The following is a 24118-nucleotide window of genomic DNA, read 5'->3' as shown; positions in this document are numbered from 1 at the left end:
GATGGCCCCAGGCTTGATCCCCCTTATGGGCTCCCTCGTTGCTGCTGAGGCTCAGACTCTAGATGGTTGGTGAGGTACTTGTAGTTCCCCTCACTGGCAGGTTTAGCAGATCAATAAATAGACATCTACTCTAGGGACCTGTTCCCTGTGCATGCCTAGTCACCAGCAGTCCCCGTACTCGACCGACTCTCTTCAGGTGTCTTTCTGACTTACTCTCTGGTAACCGTTCTCGCCCGCTAATGGCTACTTCACGTGCAGGGTCTGACTAGTGTCTGCGCACACCTGCGGCTCCTATCAACCACTGCGCTCCACTCCCAGACTGGCTCTCCTCCTACTTTCCTGACAGCCTCTACAACTTTAGCTCCCAGCTCCTCCACTACACCCGTTGATGAGATGTGGAGGCAAGCCCCCTTTTGGGTCTGCCCAAGGGTCCCCTCTCAAGGTGTGGGAGACCTGGTTGCTATGTGTCTGTGCGTACACACCCTATTCCAGCCTTTAGGATTACCTGGAAGTACTGACCCAGCATGGGTGCAGTACTCAGTGGTGCCTGACCAGGTCAGGGGTGCCACATTCCCCCTTGGTTATCAACAGCACGTCCTCAGACTGCAAAGACAAGAAAAGAAAAAATACAACTTTTCCCACACAGGGGATATATATACATTTAAAACATACCAGGTACCATTCCACCACCACCCACAAGTCCTGGACCCACCCAGAAACTTCCAGGAGGCAGATCACCAGTCCCTTTGGTGACCAGGTCTGGGCCATCTGTATCCCAGACCATTCCTCCAATCTTCCTCTCCTGAGGATGGCGGTGTAGGGTAGGTCCCATAAACAGACGTGCCAGCTTCCGTGTGTTGAAGAGCAGGCCCCATAAACAGACATGCTCCCTGGTGGTGCAGAGCCATGCCCCATAAACAGGCACACTCTGGGATTGGTACCACTGAGGTAACTTTTTACACTGTGAGAGTTTGTGGTTATAGACAGTTCATAACCTGTGATCCATTGTTTTAAAGAGCACGTAACCAGGTGCTAAAGCATATTTTAAAAGGTTCTCGCAAAAGTCCTTGCAGGCACATTCTTGAACGTTACTTAACTTTCAGAAAAAAAACATTTTTAAACATTTTAAACTAAACAGATTCTCTATAAAGACATTTTAGACTTAAATAGATTTACGCCTAAACTGCTCTCACTCGCCGCCGCTCTCTGCGGGCTGGTCTCCGCATTACCATCATCAGCAGGCAACCAGGTGACATACATGCTGGGACTATATGCTACCAGTTCTTCCTCCCTGGCAGGGGGTGCTGCGACCTCCTCCGAATAGTGGGGGAACAGCAGCGCGGCCTCCTGGCCTCCCTCTCTCTCAGAGGGTGTGGCGACCTCCTCCGGTCGGTTGAGTGGCAGCTTGTTGATGAAGTACCTCTCCACCAGGTGTGCTGGGAACCGAGCATCCAGTTCTCTCTTTAACTGAGCCAGTTCTTTGTCCGCTTCAGGGCGGAGCGCAGGTGCTGGTTCCCCAGTCAGCGACTGGGGCGCTGTGACCGCCTCTGGTCTGGAGGTAGGAGCTGGTTCCCCAGTCAGCAACTGGGACGCTCGGACCACCTTTGGTCCGGGGGTAGGAGCTGAATCCCCAGTCAGCGATTGGGGTGCTGTGACCACCTCTGGTCTGGGGGTAGGAGCTGGATTCCCAGTCAGCGACTGCGGCGCTGTGACCGTCTCTGGTCGGGCAACTGGGACAGGAGGCGTTGCGGCCTGGTCTGGTCTGACCACGGGCGTCGCTTCAGGTGTTGCATCAGGTGTCGCACTGGACATCGCATCGGGCATCGCACCGGACATCGCACCGGACATTGCACCAGACATCGCACCAGACATCACATCTGGCATTGCACCGAACATCGCACCGGCTTCTACCAGGTGGAACAGGGGCCGTTTTGTACTCACTCAATTTCATGCTGGAGACATCTTGTAGCAGGGTCGCTATTGCTGACGATGACTCCAGTTGAGCATGGCAGCTCCTCCAGGCGGCCCTCGCTGCATCGACAACCGCAGGTTTCTAATTGCCATGATCATTCTCTTCCTCCAAGCGGCTACCTCTCACCTGCGCTGCTCTTCCATGCAATCGGCAATTCTTTCCACTTTTGCCTCCAGCTCCTCGGCAGCCATGGGCCTGGTCCAACCCTGCTCTCCCTTGTCACCATCCACTGACGCCATCTTGTCTCTCTCATTGCTCATAAGGTTCTGTTCAAGCTTTGATCTTAGTTTCGCGTTTGGTTATTCTCCTCCCACAGGACTGGGACGTCCCCACAGTCCCGGGACAGATCCGCCCCCATCTTCGCCTTTCACTATGTCAGAGCGCTCTTTCCATGCTTGGACAGACACTCTTCTCCGTGGGCGGTTACTTTTCTTCTGCGCGGGCTGCAGCTTTTAAAATCACGCGCTTTTAATGGCAACAAAATGGCGGCGGTTCAAATTTTTGGATCGGACCGCTGAGGCACACTGTCACCTGTCTAAACAGGTCTAGTCCTTGATCCTGTTCGTGACGCCAGATGAGGAGCCCACCTGCAGTAGTCGCCTCAGGGACATCATTCCGCCTTCAGGGACGCCACAGGGTCTTCACTTTGGTGTTTCTCTGGCAACAGGTATGTCAGGTTTATTTATATACTAACCACTAACGGTTTGCGGTCAGGGATATGGGTGACCGCCACTGCAGATTTAACGAGCATCTGGGGCTGATGGAGTCTGAAGTCGGATGGTGTGGTCTCCCGTGAGTGAGGCGGGCCCCAGGGGCTCGGCTGTGTAGAATAACAGGTCCCAGAATAACTCAGTCTCAGTCCAAAATGTCTTTCAATGGATTTTTACTCACTTTTAGATGTTTTGTGAGGTACCCGGGCGATGCTGAGATTAAACCAGGTGAAACCAGGTATCCTTTAGGCCGGTCTAAGGGTAACCATTAACTCACCTTCCTAGCACTTCTTGTTTCGGATAACCCCTGACTTGAAGTACCGTGGGGTTCATCCAGGGAAGTTGCTACTGCCTTTTCTCCCCTTTTTGGACCATTTGCCGGCAGCGTGGACCAAGGGAGATGGCCCCAGGCTCGATCCCCCTTATGGGCTCCCTCGTTGCTGCTGAGGCTCGAACTCTAGATGGTTGGTGAGGTACATTCTAAAATGCTGTATATAAGAGCCCAGGCCGGGGGTATAACATAAAGAACACTTTATATTACTTACCTAACGGTCGCTGCGGTGGGCCTTATGGGCGTCTCCGTTGTCCGCTGTCGGCGCCGCCTCTTTTGTCCATCTTTGTGCTCCTTCTTCTCTAGCCACGGTGCATGACGGGTCCGACGTCATACACACTCGCTTTCAGGATTCAGGTGCTGAGCAGGCGCACTTTGATCTGCCCTGAGCAGAGCAGATCAAAGTATTGTAGTGCGCCTGCTCAGGACCGGCGAGTGTGTATGACGCAGCCGCGTCATGCACCCAGGCTTCAGAAATAGGACGAAGAGGGCCGAAAGAGGCGGCACCGGACAACTGAGACGCCCATAAGGCCCACCGTAGCGACCGTTAGGTAAGTATTATGAAATGTTTTTTATGTTATACCCCCGGCCTGGGCTCTTATATACAGCATGTTAGAATGCTGTATATAAGAGCCCGGTGGTGGTGGGCACAGCTTATAGGCCAAAAAATGGTGACAGGTTCCCTTTAAACCACATCTTATAGGTGATTATCAGATTGGGAATGATCACTAATGAAAATTTAAAAATAAACAAACTGTTTTATGTGATATGTTAACCACAGCTATTTCACAAAAGTATTTATATGTTTACGTAGTTGTCCTCAGTGACAATGCCAGTCTGTATGCCCCAGTTATTTTGGATATGTGGACCTCATAAAAGGATTTACTCCTCACGCCATACTTTAAAAGCCAGGACAAAAGAGCAGATTTAAAAGCATCTCCTATTTTAGCAGATCTGGCACATCCATACTTTATATAGATGATCATTCGTTTAAATGTATGGCCAGATATGGCTTCATCTGGGATAACAGCAGATTACAATGGTTAGAAAATCTAGACACCGCTATAAACTGATGTCAGCTATTGTTTAAGAAGTTAATGTTCTACTTGAGAAAGAGACAAAACTATTGATTGGATTTGATACGCAAAGAAAAAAATTATATTAAAGGTTCATCTAAGTTTCTGTCTTTGCAATATTTCCTGTACTTTAGATCTTTCATATCATATAGTTCCCAAAAGTGTTGTGATAAGTTAGTTGTGCATATACTGATTGTTGTTGACTTTTTATTCTAATGTGTTTGTTATTACGTCGAGTAAGTCTAGTTTCACTTTACTCCTTTACGCTTTGTTTAACTTGGCAATATCACACTGGTTCAAGGTATTTTTACTTCCAAAAACAAATTTCATTTAAACTATAAATTCTGTTCTTTAGCGTAAGTGACCTACCAATAAAGAGCGGAATTTATAAAAAGCCCTATATTCTACATTAACATTTAAAATTATTTAAAAGGTGGTGTAGTGCCCCACGGGGCAGGTGTTTTAACCTACTTGTTGGCGGGTTGGGGGTGCAGATCCTCTGTCACGGGGTGGCCTGGCCCGGTTCCGTTGCCCCGAGGTGTACAGAATGGAGGGTTGGAGGGTGGTAGGGAGGATAGAGGTAGTAGGACCTGTTCTGATGTCATTCCCATGTGATCAGAAGAGGCGGGGCCTCAGCCAACATAGCTGATACCAATAAGTAACATTTTTCTATTGGCTGAGGCCTCGCCTCTTCTGGTCACATGGATATGACATCAGCACAGGTCCTTTTAGTCACAAAGTAAATTGATTCTATAATAGAATTAGCATAAATAACAGGGGTAGGGGGTAACTATGAACATCCACCCCAGCTATCAGCTGATCGGCAGCTGCTGTTAGTCAAAAAGCTGCTCATTTTACAAACTTTACTTGCTTGTGTTTCAAAACCTATACATCCGAGCTGACCACTAATGGTATGTAGAGAATCAGCCTGATAGTGCCAGTATAGCACTGGATTTAGGTTATATAGAAAAATCCTGGTGATTGGTGGGCTTTAAATCTTCTACCACACATGCTCATAGGCACCTGTTGTATCAACATTCTAGGATAGGATTTTGTTAGTGTGATAAGGCAGCAGCAATTTTTATTATGTCTATGGTGAATACCTCATTAGACAAAATTAATGATTTGCTAATCAAGGGTTATTAGGAATTTATTTATAATTATATTTTCTTTCTTTTTTTTTAATTCCTGGAGAACTCTTTAAGTACATTATGTTATGAAAGATACGTGTTTAAAATTGCAGTCCCATAACTGCATTTGACAGTATTAAAATTAGTTTGGATTTTGGTGGAAATGGTGACTTGAAAACACAAAACATCTTCATGACAGACTGCCCCTTACAAAAATCAATAGGGAACATGTCATCAAAATCGCTTAGTAATTGTATCTATACATAGAACAATGGTTGCACTCCCATGTAATATAAAGCACACTGGGCAGTCTCATGTATAAATCACAATGTGAATGATATGGAGTTACACCATATGCTTTATTCTTGTGTAACTTTATCCTTATTTCCGTATATTCACACTTGGCAGACTTGTAGAAACTTCTGCAACCATCCCGTTTATCTAAGTCGAGTTTACAAAAATCCATGTGAGATTTTCATGAAAAAAAAACAACTTTCAAATTTATAGAACATATTTTCAACTACAATAATATCTGCCAACACATCAACTCCAATAGGCTTAAAGAGGTTGTCCACTACTCTTACATTGATGGCCTATCCTTAGGATAGGTCATCAATGTCTGATCGCCTGGGGTCCGACACCCCTCACACCCGCAGATCAGCTTTTCTCAGTCCCAGTCGCAGCAGTAGGCAGCTGGAAATTCTCAGTTCTGGAGCTGCCCCATCTTCTGATAGCAGCAGAGGCCAAGCACTGCACAGCTTCCTCCTATTGATTTCAATAGGAGGCGGATGTGCAGTACCCAGCCGCGGCCACTATCGGTTGGCGGGGCAGCTCCAGAACTGAACATTCCCAACTGCCTAATGCGGCCACCAGCCACAGCTGATCATCCAGGTGCAGGGTGTCGGACCCGAGACGATCAGACATTGATGACCTATCCTAAGGATAGTCCATCAATGTAAAAGTAGAGGGCAACCTCTTTAATATCTGACATACAAAAGTGCTCATATTTGCTTATCAGTAGTAATATCTTTGTCATATAGATTTCCAGTTGAGGAGATAGAAAAGCATGAAAATAATGTAATATTAAAAACTATAATTGCACAAGCAACATTGTATAGCCAACCTACAACAGAAAGACAAACAGGCCTTAATGTCTGACAATCTCTAGGTAATGTTAAACCTCGAAGGCAGAAAGACACACCTCATATATTATTCATTTAACATGTCTGGGCTAGCTTAGTTTATGTAGCTTACAATATTGCAAAGTATCTTTACGACCATTTACCTAAGATGCTGTCATGGCAAAATTTGGAATCAGTTGCCCGGAGGATGGGAAAATATATCATACTATGTAATGGACTATTAACTCATTACAGTTAAAGAGCACAAATCATCAGGGTACAACTAAAGCTCATTCACATTTCAATTTTTCACGTACATGTTTTTTGTTTGTTTTTATTTGAATGTGAAAAATGGACCAATTTTCCTAGGTATTTTGGATAAGATTTTCATCCGAATTTTGTCGTTGGGTCAGATTCTACCAATAAAGTTTCATCGGTATTTGTAGTTTAAATGAAGAAACTGATGGAGGTCTCTCAAGCTTCTCCTATCAAACAGTAAGCAAAAAACAGGCAGCACTAGAATGCAACTAATATGCCATCATTATGCTAGCCGAGTTTTCATGGACCACGTAGATTTGCATAGGTGATTTTTATCCTTAACTAGGCTCAAAATCCGACATATATATATTTTTTTGTGGACACTCAGACCACTAACATAGTGGGCATGTAAACAGACTCATAGACTATAATGGATACATGTTCTAGTCATGAAAAACAAGCGCAGAACACATATATGAGAAAATTGGATGTATGAAAAGAGAATAAAGTTGAACCAAAATATTTACACAACATGATCTATTGGCCACGTCAGTAGTCTGTGGCTACCAGACCAATGCCCTGGGGATCTCCTATAGGCCAGCATTGCTTGCACCTCTTATGATTAGTAGGTCCGTAACATCATTGTTTAGTTCCTCTCCATCACTGACATATTACATTCCATGTGAATATTCATACCCTTTCTTTTTGACTGACCGATGATTTGTATTAAGAAAAATTGCCATGTGTTCTAGTTAGAGATGAGCGAACCTTCGGAGGTTCAGTTCACAGAGCACATTGGAACCTTAGACAAGTTTTTTTTTGTGACCCTGACTTGAACCGAACCCCAGTGGAACTCAGTAATTGGTTAGTTTGTAACTCCGCCCACATACAGCCAGCCATAAGTAGAACACTTCCTGGGCAGGGTGGGCAGGGTTTTTCAAATTTTATTTGCATGTGCACATTACATCTGATCGCGCTGATTTTACCCCCAGTGTGGAGCCAGGAGCCATTCAAACATTGCACGCAGCTCACACAGGGCTGAGCATCAATCATACCCAGGCACGGCGCTGCTCGCTTGAGTGGTGTGCACTCGTAACTCACTCAAATATCTAACCCAAACTCCATTTCTTTTGTTGGCTGTTTTTGAACCCAAACCTTAAACCTCAGGTTCGCTCATCTCTAGCCCTAGCTTGGTATGACTTACGAATCAAACTCCCCCATTCAAGTGATTGGTCCACTGAAAAAAATGGACTGCACATAAGGCCCCCTTCACACGTCCGTGAAAAACACGCACGTGTGTTACGGGCCGTTTTTCGGGTCCGTGTCCCGTTTTTGTGTCCGTTTTTATGGTCCGTGTGGCACCTGTGTGAATTGCGTATGCTAGCCTTGTTTGTGTGCAGAACGTCCGTATGTGCGTGTGGAATTAACGTGTATGTGTACGTGGAATGTCCGTGTAGAATGTCCGTGTGTGTGATGCACAATGTCGTTTATAAATGTCGGCTGACAGCAGACAGAGTTGCGCGATGAGAATGAACTCGGGTGAACTTCACCCGACTTCATCCTCATACCGCGGCTCTGTCTGTGTCGAGTACTGATTAGCGGTCACCTGTAAAGGATTCACCGGTGACCGCTAATCCCCCGAGTGACTGAAGTTTCCCCCCCTCTCTCATACTCACCGTTCCTTGATCTCCGGCGCAGCGCTGCACGGCATTCACACTGCTGCGGCGGCTTTTACTATTTTGAAAAAGCCGGCCGCCCATTAAACAATCTCCTATTCCCTGCTTTCCCCGCCCACCGGTGCCTATGATTGGTTACAGTGAGACACGCCCCCACGCTGAGTGACAGGTGTCACACTGCACCCAATCACAGCAGCCGGTGGGCGTGTCTATACTGTGCAGTAAAATAAATAAATAAATAATTAAAAAAAACGGCGTGCGGTTCCCCCCAATTTTAATGCCAGCCAGATAAAGCCATACGGCTGAAGGCTGGTATTCTCAGGATGGGGAGCTCCACGTTATGGGGAGCCCCCCACCCTAACAATATCAGTCAGCAGCCGCCCAGAATTGCCGCATACATTATATGCGACAGTTCTGGGGCTGTACCCGGCTCTTCCCGATTTGCCCTGGTGTTTTGGCAAATCGGGGTAATAAGGAGTTATTGGCAGCCCATAGCTGCCAATAAGTCCTAGATTAATCATGTCAGGCGTCTATGAGACACCCGCCATGATTAATCTGTAAATTACAGTAAATAAACACACACACACCAGAAAAAATCCTTTATTAGAAATAAAAACACACACATATACCCTGGTTCACCACTTTAATCAGCCCCGAAAAAGCCCTCCATGTCCGGCGTACTCCAGGATGGTCCAGCGTCGCATCCAGCGCTGCTGCATGGAGGTGACAGGAGCTGCAGAAAACACCGCCGCTCCGGTCACCTCCACGCAGCTAATGAAGACAGCCGTGCGATCAGCTGAGCTGTCACTGAGGTTACCCGCTGTCACTGGATAAAGGATTTTTTCTGGTGTGTGTGTGTTTATTTACTGTAATTTACAGATTAATCATGGAGGGTGTCTCATAGACGCCTGACATGATTAATCTAGGACTTATTGGCAGCTATGGGCTGCCAATAACTCCTTATTACCCCGATTTGCCAAAGCACCAGGGCAAATCGGGAAGAGCCGGGTACAGCCCCAGAACTGTCGCATATGATGTATGCGGCAATTCTGGGCGGCTGCTGACTGATATTGTTAGGGTGGGGGGCTCCCCATAACGTGGAGCTCCCCATCCTGAGAATACCAGCCTTCAGCCGTATGGCTTTATCTGGCTGGCATTAAAATTGGGGGGAACCGCACGCCGTTTTTTTTAATTATTTATTTATTTATTTTACTGCACAGTATAGACACGCCCACCGGCTGCTGTGATTGGGTGCAGTGTGACACCTGTCACTCAGCGTGGGGGCGTGTCTCACTGTAACCAATCATAGGCGCCGGTGGGCGGGGAAAGCAGGGAATACGAGATTGTTTAATGGGCGGCCGGCTTTTTCAAAATAGTAAAAGCCGCCGCAGCAGTGTGAATGCCGTGCAGCGCTGCGCCGGAGATCGGGGAACGGTAAGTATGAGAGAGGGGGGGAAACTGACCGACAGACTGTGAGAGAGGGACAGACAGACAGAGAGACCGACAGAGAGACTGACCGACGGACTCAGGGAGATTGACGGACATACACAGAAATAGAAAGAATAGCCGACATCACTAGAAATAAAAACACCAAACGGACACGGACTATAGGTAGATGCATACGTGTTTACTAACGTGTGTGCACATACCCATAGACTTTCATTGTGTCCACGTGTGCGTGCTCCGTGCAGATAACGGACATGCATCCGTGCCAAACGCAAACACATACGGATCTCGGACACGCACACACGGACATAATGAAATAACGGACGTGTGACCACAATCATAGATTAACATTGGTGCACGTTTGGCCGTGTCTCCGGTATATACGGAAACGGACCAAACACGCACGTGTATCACGGACGTGTGAAGGGGGCCTAAAGATGAGTGTAACGCCTGTGCCGGCATCCTTGCACTCCCCTATCCCCCTCCCCAAGCGTGGACATCGGTTCCCCCACCTGTCTAGGGATCCTGCGGGGTGGTCCCGTTCTTGTCCCATGCTGCAGTCTCATGGAGCGTTTGTACTCCTGACAGGCTCCAGGCCTCTGCCTGTAGGGCGCCCATGGGCACGCTCCTTTCTTAAAGGGCCAGCGTCCTCCTAACCCGGATGTACTTCCCAGGTCAGCTGGGAGGCTGTAGGTATTTAAGGCAACTCTGCTCTTTGAGAGTTGCCTGGGCAATGAGTTAGACTTAAACTCATTGCTGAAGTCAGGTTCACTAGCACAGTACTACTGACATTTATACATAATGCTAGCTTAGTTGCTGAAATATGTTTGCATTACAGAGTGCTGCTGCTGTATCACTTCCTGATGCTGCTACGAGCTGCCACACCGGCCACCTATCATGATACCTGCTACCTTGAAGTATCATCACCAGTTGCTGCCGTCCATCCATCCATCTATCTCGGATGAAATCTCTATACCAGCTGCTGCTGCAATCCTCTACCATAGATTGCTGCTCTCGTACCCCTGGAGCCAGCTGACGCAACACCAGTCTTCCTGAGTGGCGCCCAGACCAATACCTGCAGCGCAACACCTCCACCATCAGTAGCTCTGGAGAAGACCAGGCGCAGGTCCGTAGTCAAGCCCCTCTGGGTTTTCTGTGTGTTGCGGCCCAGTGGGTTCACTAACACCTCAGCTCACCCGATGAGCAAATAATGAGTTGGGGTAAACACATCATAATTTCTTTGCGCATGAGAGAAACAGATGACACATAGATGGTAAAAATACATACACTGACCAAAAACCTGCTGCGAACCTGCTTCACACTCGCATAAAATCCAAGGAAAAAAATTAAGGCCACGTGCACATGTTGAGTATTTGGTGAGTTTTTATCTTGGTATTTTTGGCCAAAACCAGGAGTGGGTGAAAAAAAATGCAGAAGTGATGACGTGTTTCTATTATATTTTTCCTTTGATTGTTTCACTCCTGGTTTTGACTTACAAACACTGAGGTTCAAAACTCACAAAATACTGAACGTGTGAACACGGCCAAAGGGTATAGCCTCAAATTTCTATAGCACAAAAAACAATGTGTGAGCCCATCCTTATTTGCACAACCATAAAGGGCCATCAAAAGGTAAAAAATATATATATATAAAAAAATACTACTCAGCTGACCACTCACTTCTCTGGGCCTCCACTCCACACTGTCACCCATTCAATCCTTGTCGCATGTTCTGATTCCCGCATGCCCCCGACACACATCTTCACATCCTAACCTTTCATGTGATAGTGCAGAACCCTCACAGGTCTCATCAGTGCTGAACATTCCGGCCTTGCGTGAGAGGCCTGGGGATTTCAGCATTCTGACCGGACGGGGTGACAGTGAGGAGCGGAGGGGACGAAAAGAGTTTTTTCGTTTTCTTTTTTTTTGCTTCTTCAGAGACCCCCAGAGCAAAACAATGACCATTAAACTTGTGGAGAATGACATCTCAGCGAACTGAATTTTCCTGGAAAATCTGTATAAACAGACAAATTTCAATTCTGCCGAATTTGCTCATTTCTTTCCTTTATGTTCTTCTGACCATTAAGACTTTTTAGCTCAAAAAGTTGAATGATACTGGGGGGAAATCTGGCATACATAAAATATCTCCAGGGGAAAACTGGAAAATATTTGCACACAAATTTTGTCCGAGTTTTTGAAAAATCACAATTGAGGAGTACGAAAACATCTGGAGAGTCCAAACCTCAACCCCAGTGTTAAAAAACAAAAAAACAGATGAACATAGGCGCAAAATGGAAAGGTGAATACGAAGCAAAACACACAAAACTAGCCAAAAGAAAAAGTGCAAAAGCAGTGATGAATCAACCCATAAATACTAATGTTATTTCACAAATTCATCTGGTATATATTTTGTTATATTGAATGCAGAGAAATATCGTTGGCAAATTTTCTTTAGAGAGAGAATTATTATTACATATTGTTGCACAAAAAAGCAAAAACAAATTGAAGAATAGAAGAAGAGACAGAAAGAAGTAAAGAGCCCCATATACTGGGGAGTTCAGGCTCTTCTATTGCAGCATAGGACATGGCCCTGCCTGCTGTATAGAGTAGCCGTATGTCTGTCCTCAAATGCACAGTAATGTACAGTGTCTCCTGGGACGATCCTTCATCAGGGAATATTAACAACTGTGAGGACAGACAGGGAAACATAACACAACATGGTCAGTGGAGACACATACCAGACATTGGCAGGCGCTGTCACTTCTTCAGCCTTTTCTGACACTTCTGATCCGGTACTTCAGCATTGCGTGGTCAGAGTTTGGAGGAATGTGGGAGGTAACAGGTGAACGTTCACCTGCGCCTGTGTGTATCCAGTGACATGGGGACATGGGGAGGGGAGGATAATGACAAGGGCGGAAGCTACGTCTACAGTTCTGCAGGTGATTCCACTACCAGCTCTGTTAGGCAGTCAGAAGAAAAGACAACAAAGAGTAACAAAGAGTAAAGCAGTTAGAAAAGAAATATGGGGGACAACAGTAAAAAAGAAAGGCATGGACAACACAAAAATATCAGAGGACTCAAGGAGAGGACAATCGCAAAATGAGAAATAGCCCTTCATTGAAAAACCTGCAAGTATATGAAAGAACATTGAACCTTTGGGTTAAATGCACACCAACCCAACAGACTTCTTCATAGAAACTCTCTCAGATCTCGAGACAAAATTGCTGCACATTCACTGCACCCTATGCATCGCAAGGTGTAGGCCGCAATGAATAGCAGACAAACATTGATATGCTGGACTCACATGAATATATGACAAAACGTCATTCTCATCCACGAGAGTAGGACGATTTTTTCTCACTTGTCATCAGTGTGCAATTTTTCTTAGCAGCTATTAGTGATTTACAGTCATTTACAGGAAGGACCATTTACAGTGTTCTCTACTACATGATAGGATTGTATCCAAAAAAACGGACGTCACTAGGATGGTCCATGTGCCGTCCGTGTGCCGTCTGTTTTTTTCTCGCACCCATTGACTTGTATTGGCGAGTCTCAGACTATTTCGGCAGCAAATCGCAGAATGTTGTGACTTTTCTCTCATCCAGAGTCTGCATGAGAAAAAAGCTGACCAGCTGCTCTGCCTCAATGAATAACATTGGTCCTAGTGCAATACGAGATTTTCTCGCATTGCACTCATCCGATTCATGCACTCATGTGAGCCTACCCATATGCTGAGGATCTGAAAATGTCAAATGTTCATTTACTTTTATACTACTACTACATTCGGTATCATTCAGACAAGTATGCAAAAATTGATATAAATGTCATCAGTGTATGATCTGTGTGTCATCAGTGTGTGGTCTTCTGTGTGTCATCTGTGTATGATCTGTGTGTTATCAGTGTGTGGTCTGTGTGTCTTCCATGTATGGTCTGTGTGTCATCCGTGTATGATCTTTGTATGGTCTGTGTGTCATCTGTGTATGATCTGTGTGTCACCCGTGTATGGTCTGTGTGTCATCAGTGTGTGGTCTGTGTGTCATCCGTGTATGTTCTGTGTGTTATCAGTGTGTGGTCTGTGTGTCTTCCGTGTATGGTCTGTGTGTCATCTGTGTATGATCTTTGTATGGTCTGTGTGTCACCCGTGTATGTTCTGTGTGTTATCAGTGTGTGGTCTGTGTGTCTTCCGTGTATGGTCTGTGTGTCATCTGTGTATGATCTTTGTATGGTCTGTGTGTCACCCGTGTATGGTCAGTGTGTCATCAGTGTGTGGTCTGTGTGTCACCCGTGTATGTTCTGTGTGTTATCAGTGTGTGGTCTGTGTGTCTTCCGTGTATGGTCTGTGTGTCATCTGTGTATGATCTTTGTATGGTCTGTGTGTCACCCGTGTATGTTCTGTGTGTTATCAGTGTGTGGTCTGTGTGTCTTCCGTGTATGGTCTGTGTGTCATCTGTGTATGATCTTTGTATGGTCTGTGTGTCACCCGTGTATGGTCAGTGTGTCATCAGTGTGTGGTCTGTGTGTCACCCGTGTATGGTCTGTGTGTCACCTGTGTATGATCTGTGTGTCACCCGTCTATGGTCTGTGTCATAAGTGTGTTGTCTGTGTGTCATCCGTGTAAGATCTGTGTGTCACCTGTGTATGGTCTGTGTGTCATCAGTGTGTGGTCTGTGTGTCATCCGTGTAAGATCTGTGTGTCACCCGTGTATGGTCTGTGTGTCATCAGTGTGTGGTCTGCGTGTCACCCGTGTATGGTCTGTGTGTCACCCGTCTATGGTCTGTGTGTCATCTGTGTATGATCTGTGTGTCACCCGTCTATGGTCTGTGTGTCATAAGTGTGTTGTCTGTGTATCACCCGTGTATGGTCTGTGTGTCATAAGTGTGTTGTCTGTGTATCACCCGTGTATGGTCTGTGTGTCATAAGTGTGTTGTCTGTGTATCACCCGTGTATGGTCTGTGTGTCATCTGTGTATGGTCTGTGTGTCATCCTTGTAAGATCTGTGTGTCACCCATGTATGGTCTGTGTGTCATCAGTGTGTGGTCTGTGTGTCATCCGTGTATGATCTGTGTGTCACCCGTGTATGGTCTGTGTGTCATCAGTGTGTGGTCTGTGTGTCATCCGTGTATGGTCTGTGTGTCATCAGTGTATGGTCTGTGTGTCATCAGTGTGTGGTCTGTGTGTCATCCGTGTATGATCTGTGTGTCACCCGTGTATGGTCTGTGTGTCATCAGTGTGTGGTCTGTGTGTCATCCGTGTATGGTCTGTGTGTCATCAGTGTATGGTCTGTGTGTCATCCGTGTATGGTCTGTGTGTCACCCGTGTATAGTCTGTGTCACCCGTGTATAGTCTGTGTCACCCGTGTATAGTCTGTGTGTCATCAGTGTATGGTCTGTGTCAGTTTTAACTATCAGTGTTGTTCACGCATGGATAAAGAAATAAGTAAATTAGACTATGTTCACATGCAGCGTTTTTTTAACTTTTTTATGCAAATGTTTTTTGGTTTTTTTGCAGTGTTTTTGAAGCATCTTTGGTGAATAAAACTAGCTTTATTAAACATGTTCTGTACACAAAACACACATATAATCTACTAGAAGGTGGCCCGATTCTAACGCATCGGGTATTCTAGAATTTACGTATTGTGTACCGTATTTTTCGGACTATAAGACGCACCGGACTATAAGACGCACCCTGGTTTTAGAGGAGGAAAATAGGAAAATAAAACTTTAAGCAAAAAAATGTGGTCATGACACACTGTTATGGGGCGAGGATTTGCTGCTGACACTGTTATGGGGGTAATGTCCCCAAATTCTCTACTAAGGTACCCCATCCTGGTAATGATCCTCCTGTCTTGTATATGATCCTGCTATAAACCCCCATCCTGCTCATATACCCCCATCCTGCTCATATACCAGCATCCTGCTCATATTCCCCCATCCTGTTCATATTCCCCCATCCTGCTCATATACTCCCATCCTGTTCATATACCCCCATCCTGTCATATACCAGCCATCCATCCTGCTCATATACTCCCATCCTGTTCATATACCCCCATCCTGTTCATATACCCCCCATCCATCCTGCTCATATACTCCCATCCTGTTCATATACCCCCATCCTGTTCATATACCCCCATCCATCCTGCTCATATACCCCCATCCTGTTCATATACCCCCATCCTGTTCATATACCCCCATCCATCCTGCTCATATACCCCCATCCTGTTCATATACCCCCATCCTGTTCATATACCCCCCATCCATCCTGCTCATATACTCCCATCCTGTTCATATACTCCCATCCTGTTCATATTCCCCCATCCATCCTGCTCATATACTGCCATCCTGTTCATATACCCCCCATCCATCCTGCTCATATACTCCCATCCTGTTCATATACTCCCATCCTGTTCATATACCCCCATCCTGCTCATATACCAGTATCCTGCTCATATACTGCCATCCTGTTCATATACCCCCATCCTGCTCATATACCAGTATCCTGCTCATATACTGCCATCCTGTTCATATACCCCCATCCTGTTCATATACCCCCCATCCATCCTGCTCATATACTGCCATCCTGTTCATATACCCCCATCCTGTTCATATACCCCCCATCCATCCTGCTCATATACTGCCATCCTGTTCATATACCCCCATCCTGTTCATATACTTCCATCCTGTTCATATACCCCCCATCCCTCCTGCTCATATACTCCCATCCTGCTATATGCCCCCATCGTGCTCAAATACCATCCTGGTATATGGCCTGTATCCTATAGCACAGAGAAAAAAAAACAAACGTTTATACTCACCTGTTCCTCACTCCCTGCAGCCGATCATCTTCCTCTCTGCACCACTGACCTGTGTGTGTGTATGTGGAGCCGTTCCCCTGCAGCACGCGATGTCTTCCTGTCTGTGCCGATCAGCTGATCAGCACAGATCAGCTGACCGGCACAGACAGGAAGACATCGCGTGTTGCGGGGGAACGGCTCCACACACGGGGACGGGTGAGTGTACTGATTCACTGCACCCCGTGCTGATTATGACGCACGGAGGGCAGTGAATACAGCCGCACATGATCACTCCAGGCTGTAATTGCCAGGGGTGATCATGTGGACCGGCTCTTTACTATGCGCGCGTCCCCGCTCGTCCTCCCGCCCACCTGTCAGCGCCGGCTTCTGCGCTGAGAAATGGGCGGGAGGATGGGCGTGCATATGTAATGAGCGGGCACACGTGGTCACAGCAGGCTGCTACAGCCTGCTCGTGCCCCCGATGACCCGCTCCACCGCAGCACCTCATTCCCCGCAGCCACAGTCAGACCATAAGACGCACCCCCAACTTTCCCCCAACATTTGGGGGAAAAAACGTGCGTCTTATGGTCCGAAAAATACGGTAGTTAATGTATGATTTTTGTTTTATTGTTTTATATATACAGTGCCTACAAGTAGTATTCAACCCCCTACAGATTTAGCAGGTTTGATAAGATGCAAATAAGTTAGAGCCTGCAAACTTCAAACAAGAGCAGGATTTATTAACAGATGTATAAATCTTACAAACCAACAAATTATGTTGCTCAGTTAAATTTTAATAAATTTTCAACATAAAAGTGTGGGTCAATTATTATTCAACCCCTAGGTTTAATATTTTGTGGAATAACCCTTGTTTGCAATTACAGCTAATCATCGTCTTTTATAAGACCTGATCAGGCCGGCTCAGGTCTCTGGAGTTATCTTGGCCCACTCCTCCATGCAGATCTTCTCCAAGTTATCTAGGTTCTTTGGGTGTCTCATGTGGACTTTAATCTTGAGCTCCTTCCACAAGTTTTCAATTGGGTTAAGGTCAGGAGACTGACTAGGCCACTGCAGCACCTTGATTTTTTCCCTCTTGAACCAGGCCTTGGTTTTCTTGGCTGTGTGCTTTGGGTCGTTGTCTTGTTGGAAGATGAAATGACGACCCATCTTAAGATCCTTGATGGAGGAGCGGAGGTTCTTGGCCAAAATCTCTAGGTAGGCCGTGCTATCCATCTTCCCATGGATGCGGACCAGATGGCCAGGCCCCTTGGCTGAGAAACAGCCCCACAGCATGATGCTGCCATTACCATGCTTGACTGTAGGGATGGTGTTCTTGGGGTCATATGCAGTGCCATCCAGTCTCCAAACGTCACGTGTGTGGTTGGCACCAAAGATCTCGATCTTCGTCTCATCAGACCAGAGAACCTTGAACCAGTCTATCTCAGAGTCCTCCAAGTGATCATGAGCAAACTGTAGACGAGCCTTGACATGACGCTTTGAAAGTAAAGGTACCTTACGGGCTCGTCTGGAACGGAGACCATTACGGTGGAGTACGTTACTTATGGTATTGACTGAAACCAATGTCCCCACTGCCATGAGATCTTCCCGGAGCTCCTTCCTTGTTGTCCTTGGGTTAGCCTTGACTCTTCGGACAAGCCTGGCCTTGGCACGGGAGGAAACTTTCAAAGGCTGTCCAGGCCGTGGAAGGCTAACAGTAGTTCCATAAGCCTTCCACTTCCGGATGATGCTCCCAACAGTGGAGACAGGTAGGCCCAACTCCTTGGAAAGGGTTTTGTACCCCTTGCCAGCCTTGTGACCCTCCACGATCTTGTCTCTGATGGCCTTGGAATGCTCCTTTGTCTTTCCCATGTTGACCAAGTATGAGTGCTGTTGACAAGTTTGGGGAGGGTCTTAATTAGTCAGAAAAGGCTGGAAAAAGAGATAATTAATCCAAACATGTGAAGCTCATTGTTCTTTGTGCCTGAAATACTTCTTAATACTTTAGGGGAACCAAACAGAATTCTGGTGGTTTGAGGGGTTGAATAATAAATGACCCTCTGAATAAACTTTTCACAATTTAAAAAAAAAAAAAAAAAGAAGAAATAACATTCTTTTTTGCTGCAGTGCATTTCACACTTCCAGGCTGATCTACAGTCCAAATGTCACAATGCCAAGTTAATTCCGAATGTGTAAACCTGCTAAATCTGCAGGGGGTTGAATACTACTTGTAGGCACTGTATATATATATATATAGATGTTGTGTGTAGTTGCCAGTGTTTGTGTAGGGTGCGGTAAATGTTCTGGGTGTTGTCTGGGTGTGGGGGTGTGTGAGAGCGGTGTTGTTTGTGTGTTGCGTTGTGTGTGTTGCGTTGTTTGTGGAGCGCTGTGTGTCTGCAGCGTTCTGTGTGTGTGGTGCTGTGGGTGTTGCGCGGTTTGTGTGGGTGTGGAGTGCGTTTGTGTGTTTTGGGGGGAGGTATGTTTTGTGCAGTGTGTGTGTTGCGTGGTATGTGCGTATATTTATGTATGCCGCGGTGTTTGTGTGTTGGGTGTTGTGTGTGTGCGGCGTTGTCTGTGAGTGTGGGTGGGTGTCTGTGTAGGGCGGTGTTTGTGGTTCCCAGTGTGTGTGTGGTGTGTTGTGCGGTGCGCGTGTGGCGGTGTGTGTTCTGGGGGGAGGGTTGCACCCCTCATCGTGCTCCATCCCCCATGCTGCGCACCTCCCATCGTGCTCCTTCCCCCATGCTGCGCACCTCCCATCGTGTTCAATCCCTCATGCTGCGCACCCCCCATCATGCTCCATCCCCCATGCTGCACACCCCCATCGTGCTCCATCCCCCATGCTGCGCACCCCCCATAGTGCTCCATCCCCCATGCTGCGCACCCCCCATCGTGCTCCATCCCCCATGCTGCGCACCCCCTATTGTACTCCATCCCCCATGCTGCGCACCCTCCATCGTGCTCCATCCCCCCTGCTGTGCACCTCCCATCGTGTTCCATCCCCCATGCTGCGCACCCCTCATCGTGCTCCATCCCCTATGCTGCACACCCCCCATTGTGCTTCATCCCCCATGCTGCGCACCCCCCATCGTGCTCCATCCGACATGCTGCGCACCCCTCATCGTGCTCCATCCGACATGCTGCGCACCCCCCATCGTGCTCCATCCCCCATGCTGCGCACCCCCCATCGTGCTCCATCCCCCATGCTGCGCACCCCCCATCGTGCTCCATCTCCCATGCTGCACACCCCCCATCGTGCTCCACCCCCCATGCTGCGCACCCCCCACCGTGCTACATCTCCCATGCTGCGCACCCCCCATCGTGCTCCATCCTCTATGCTGCACACCCCCCATCGTGCTCCATCCTTCATGCTGCACACCCCCCATCGTGCTCCATCCCCCATGCTGGGGCCGCCGAGGGCGGGTCCGAGCGTGGCAAGGTGTGCTGGGGCGGGGCTGAGCGGGCGAGGCGTCAGTGTATGCCGGCTCCCTGCACATGTGTACTGGTGTACGCTGGTAACCATGATACACATCGGGTAACTAAGGGAACCGGTTCCTATAGTTACGCGATGTGTATCATGGTTACCAGCATACACCGGTTCCGTCACGATCCAAGCATCGCAAGGTTATGTCCGCCGGGGGCGGGGCCGAGTGTGGAGCAAGACAGACAGACAGAATAAAGCAATTATATATATAGATACCCAAAAACACTGCTGTAAAACAAGTCAAAAAGGCTGCAACCTCTATGGTGAAAACTCAGAAAATGGGTGTATGTCTGAATGAGGTCTTTTGCTTAATTTTCTAGAATATCTATGGTGACAAGCCCACAGTAAAGTGTACATACACACGGCAGATTTGTGAATTGGGATCTGTGGGGGGTTCTGTAAAGGTTTCAGGAAGTTTAACAGCAAGAATAGTGCTTTATTTTTGCTTTAAAAAAAAATAAAGAAACCTCCAAACAGAAGTGTGAACAGAGCCTAAAGGCTACTTTACACACTGCGATATCTTTCCCGATATCGCTAGTGTGGGTACCCGCCCCCATCTGTTGCGCGACACGGGCATATCGCTGCCCGTGCCGCACAACATCGCCCAGAGCCGTCACACATACTTACCTGTCCGGCGATGTCGCTGTGACTGGCGAACCGCCTCCTTTCTAAGGGGGCGGTCCGTGCGGCGTCACAGCGACGTCACTGAAACGTCACTGAACCGCCGCCCAATAGCAGCGGAGGGGCGGAGATGAGCGGGACGTAACATCCCGCCCACCTCCTTCCTTCTGCATAGCGGCCGGGAGGCAGGTAAGGGGAGCTTCCTCGTTCCTGCGGCGTCACACGCAGCGATGTGTGCTGCCGCAGGAACGAGGAACAACTTCGTTACTACTGCAGTGACGATTTTTAAGAATGGACCCCCATGTCGCCGATTAGCGATTTTGCACGTTTTTGCAAAGATGCAAAATCGCTTATCGGTGTCACACGCAACGGCATCGCTAATGCGGCCGGATGTGCGTCACAAATTCCGTGACCCCAACGACTCCGCATTAGTGATGTCGCAGCGTGTAAAGCCCCCTTTAGACCCTTCAAGAGAAAACACGTCAGTCTGAACCAACAATCCATGAAGCAAATGCTCTTGCACCAAAACTAATTGGAGCAGGGCTGCAGATCGACTTGTTATTATGGTGAATTTTACTATCCGTGAGAAAGGTACCATTTTTTTTTTTGTTTTCTTTTAAGATTTCATCATTGTAGTATTCTCGTTATATCCATGCGGCATCCAGTATTTTCATTTTTATTTCACTGAAGAGATATACTTGTTCCCAAGCCGATAAAACAACCCCTGGAAGAATTATATTCAAATTATATGCAAATTCATCAAAAAATAATGGATCCCCATTGTATAGTCAACTCTGATCCGCAAACACGAATCAGAACAGAACCTGCCCTGAGTCTCACGGATCTCACACACGGAGCTGTGATATTCAGGGATGCGTGTCTAAAGTAAATCCATGAAAAAATCAGACAGCACAATGATATATCAGAACTGCAGGAGGGTCATACAGAACGGAGAACTCCAAGCACCTTAACCCCTTCACCCCAGACCAGTGGCGTAACTAGAGTTTGATGGGCCCTGGTGCAAACTTTGGACCGGGGCCCCCCTCCATGTACACAACACTTAGGGTACGGGATAATGATGCTGACACTTGGCTTTTACCCACAGCACCCAGGTTTCCCATGATCTAAAATCCCTCTATCAGCACCCAGCTTTCCCATGCTTTGTCATACCTCTTTCCCTCAGCACCCAGCTTTCCCATATCAGAACATGGGAAGGCTAGGTGCTGAGAGATGTATAGCAGATCATGGGAAAGCTGGGTGCTGAGAGATGTATAGCAGAGCATGGGAAAGCTGGGTGCTGAGAGATGTATAGCAGAGCATGGGAAAGCTGGGTGCTGAGAGATGTATAGCAGAGCATGGGAAAGAGCCCTTTTCCCTCAGCACAAAACATTCCCATCCCATACTTGTATCTTTTTCCTCCCTCATATATAGTTCTCCAAATACTATAATGGCCCCCACATAGCCTTCCATATAGTATAAAGTGTCCCACATAACCCTTTATATATTAGAATGCACCCCCATAGTCCTCCATGTATTATAATGCATTTCCCATAGTTCTCCATATTTTATACTGCACCACAGTCCCCCATGCTTTATAATGCACCCCCACAGACCATGTGTAAGGTAGCCTCCATAGTCCTCCATATATTATAATGTAGCCCCCATAGTCCTATATGTATTATAATGCAGCCCCATAGACCTCCATGTATAATGCGCTGCTATAGTCTATGTATAAGGTGTCCTTCATGTTTATTATGCAGTCCCATAGACCTCCATGTATCATGCAGCCAGCACCCCCAGGCCTCCATGTATTATGCAGCCAGGGCCTCCATGTGTCATGCAGCCAGCCCCACCAGGTGTCATGCAGCCAGCCCCACCAGGGCCTCCATGTGTCATGCAGCCAGCTCCCCCAGGGCCTCCCTGTGTCATGCAGCCAGCCCCCAGGGCCTCCATGTGTCATGCAGCCAGCCCCCCCAGGGCCTCCATGTGTCATGCAGCCAGCCCCCCCAGGCCCTCCATGTGTCATGCAGCAAGCCCCCCCAGGCCCTCCATGTGTCATGCAGCAAGCCCCCAGGACCTCCATGTGTCATGCAGCCAGCCCCCCCAGGACCTCCATGTGTCATGCAGCCAGCCCCCCCAGGGCCTCCATGTGTCATGCAGCCAGCCCCCCCAGGGCCTCCAGGTGTCATGCAGCCAGCCCCCCCCCAGGTGTCATGCAGCCAGCCCCCCCAGGGCCTCCATGTGTCATGCAGCCAGCCCCCCCAGGGCCTCCATGTGTCATGCAGCCAGCCCCCCCAGGGCCTCCATGTGTCATGCAGCCAGTCCCCCCAGGGCCTCCATGTGTCATGCAGCCAGCCCCCCCAGGGCCTCCATGTGTCATGCAGCCAGCCCCCCCAGGGTCTCCATGTGTCATGCAGCCAGTCCCCCCAGGGCCTCCATGTGTCATGCAGCCAGCCCCCCCAGGGCCTCCATGTGTCATGCAGCCAGCCCCCCCAGGGCCTCCATGTGTCATGCAGCCAGCCCCCCCAGGGCCTCCATGTGTCATGCAGCCAGCCCCCCCCCCCAGGTGTCATGCAGCCAGCCCCCCAGGGCCTCCATGTGTCATGCAGCCAGCCCCCCCCCCCAGGTGTCATGCAGCCAGCCCCCCCAGGGCCTCCATGTGTCATGCAGCCAGCCCCCCCAGGGCCTCCATGTGTCATGCAGCCAGCCCCCAGGGCTTCTATGTGTAATGCAGCCTGCCAGCCAGCCCCACCAGGGCCTCCATGTATCATGCAGGCAGCTTCCCCGGGCCTATATGTGTCATGCAGCCAGCAAAATAAAAAAACAAGTACCTCTCAGCTCCTTCTGACCCCTGCGACTGCGGTAGTTATGCCCCTGCCCCCATATGTCACACACCCTGCTCTCTATACAGCCTGCACTGCCATATCACACACACCCCCTGACCCACATATCTCACCCTGCCCGTACCCCAACTTACCCCTCTCAAACACTCTGCACCCTTCACATGCTTCTGTCACAGTCTGCAGCCCTCATATCCCACTCACCCTGCAGCCCCCACCCTCATGTCCCCTCTTTTCTCATTACCACTCATGTGTTCGAAGTATCATAGTTTTTAAGGTTGAAGGGAGACTCTAAGTCCATCTAGTTCAACCTGTAGCCTAACATGTTGATCCAGAGGAAGGCAAAAAAAACCCCAATGTGGCAAACAAGTTCCAATGGGGAAAAAATTTCCTTCCTGACTCCACATCCGGCAATCAGACTAGTTCCCTGGATCAATACCCTGTCATAAAATCTAATATACATAACTGGTAATATTACATTTTTCAAGAAAGGCGTCCAGGCTCTGCTTAAATGTTAGTAGTGAATCACTCATTACAACATCATGTGGCAGAGAGTTCCATAGTCTCACTGCTCGTACAGTAAAGAATCCTCGTCTGTGATTATGATTAAACCTTCTTTCCTCAAGACGTAGTGGATGCCCCCGTGTTCCAGTCGCAGGCCTTGGTGTA

Source organism: Anomaloglossus baeobatrachus, chromosome 7, assembly GCF_048569485.1.
Source record: "Anomaloglossus baeobatrachus isolate aAnoBae1 chromosome 7, aAnoBae1.hap1, whole genome shotgun sequence".
Taxonomy (NCBI): Eukaryota; Metazoa; Chordata; class Amphibia; order Anura; family Aromobatidae; genus Anomaloglossus; species Anomaloglossus baeobatrachus.
The sequence above is the reverse complement of the archived record's forward strand: the minus strand, read 5'-3'. Positions refer to the sequence as shown.